Source organism: Oncorhynchus clarkii, chromosome 27, assembly GCF_045791955.1.
Source record: "Oncorhynchus clarkii lewisi isolate Uvic-CL-2024 chromosome 27, UVic_Ocla_1.0, whole genome shotgun sequence".
NCBI lineage: Eukaryota > Metazoa > Chordata > Actinopteri > Salmoniformes > Salmonidae > Oncorhynchus > Oncorhynchus clarkii.
In genome coordinates this window covers 12,669,827-12,671,523 of record NC_092173.1, presented here as the reverse complement: position 1 = coordinate 12,671,523, position 1,697 = coordinate 12,669,827, and positions in this window count along the sequence as shown.

The window sequence follows — 1,697 nt, the reverse complement described above, 5'->3', positions numbered from 1 at the left end:
ATGCAGCCAAGAGGCCCATGATCACTCTGGATGAACTGCAGAGATCTACAGCTGAGGTGGGAGACTCTGTCCATAGGACAACAATCAGTCGTATATTGCACAAATCTGGCCTTTATGGAAGAGTGGCAAGAAGAAAGCAATTTCTTAAAGATATCCATAAAAAGTGTTGTTTAAAGTTTGCCACAAGCCACCTGGGAGACACACCAAACATGTGGAAGAAGGTGCTCTGGTCAGATGAAACCAAAATTGAACTTTTTGGCAACAATGCAAAACGTTATGTTTGGCGTAAAAGCAACACAGCTCATCACCCTGAACACACCATCCCCACTGTCAAACATGGTGGTGGCAGCATCATGGTTTGGGCCTGCTTTTCTTCAGCAGGGACAGGGAAGATGGTTCAAATTGATGGGAAGATGGATGGAGCCAAATACAGGACCATTCTGGAAGAAAACCTGATGGAGTCTGCAAAAGACCTGAGACTGGGACGGAGATTTGTCTTCCAACAAGACAATGATCCAAAACATAAAGCAAAATCTACAATGGAATGGTTCAAAAATAAACATATCCAGGTGTTAGAATGGCCAAGTCAAAGTCCAGACCTGAATCCAATCGAGAATCTGTGGAAAGAACTGAAAACTGCTGTTCACAAATGCTTTCCATCCAACCTCACTGAGCTCGAGCTGTTTTGCAAGGAGGAATGGGAAAAAATTTCAGTCTCTCGATGTGCAAAACTGATAGAGACATACCCCAAGCAACTTACAGCTGTAATCGCAGCAAAAGGTGGCGCTACAAAGTATTAACTTAAGGGGGCTGAATAATTTTGCACGCCCAATTTTTCAGTTTTTGATTTGTTAAAAAAGTTTGAAATATCCAATAAATGTCGTTCCACTTCATGATTGTGTCCCACTTGTTGTTGATTCTTCACAAAAAAATACAGTTTTATATCTTTATGTTTGAAGCCTGAAATGTGGCAAAAGGTCGCAAAGTTCAAGGGGGCCGAATACTTTCGCAAGGCACTGTATAATTATGCTTATACAATAATAATTTAATAGGATCTCTATGGTCATATGCCTGATCTCTGTCACCTCACCAGGATCTGTGGTCCATCCAATGGAAGCTACACTAACACCCAGAGTGGTCAGGATGTGAGCAAGTCTTGCTTCCCTTCCTCTCTCATTGACTCTCTGTCTCTCAGGTCCTCTGTCACATATCCAGTCTCTCTTTGTATACTGTAGGCCTACTGTATCCTATGCGGGTAAAAGAACAGACCATGATATGCAATGCTAGGAGATTTGTCTGCCAAGGAAACCTGCAACTGCAGCCTTTAAGCCCACTGTGATCTCTGAGATCTGCTTCCTGTGTTGTACAGTATGTTATAGGGGTGCTCTATCTCCCTCTACCTCTATGGTGGTGTGTATGGGAGGAGGGGATGGCGGTCTGAGGAACTTTCTTACATTCTTCATGCTAGACCTCCCTCACTGCACTCACAAGGCTTAAAAATCCCTGTTCTGCTTTCTGAGCGGTTAGTTACATAGTTACTAACAGATTGAACACCTGAGGGGTCATTTGCTCAAGGGCCTTTCCCGAGTTAAGACACCTCTGGATTACAATGGCTTATGATGGATATGTTTAAGGAACAGTCAAAGCTCTCTCTGTCTCTCTCTCTGTCTCTGTCTGTGTGTGTGTGTGTGTTTTGT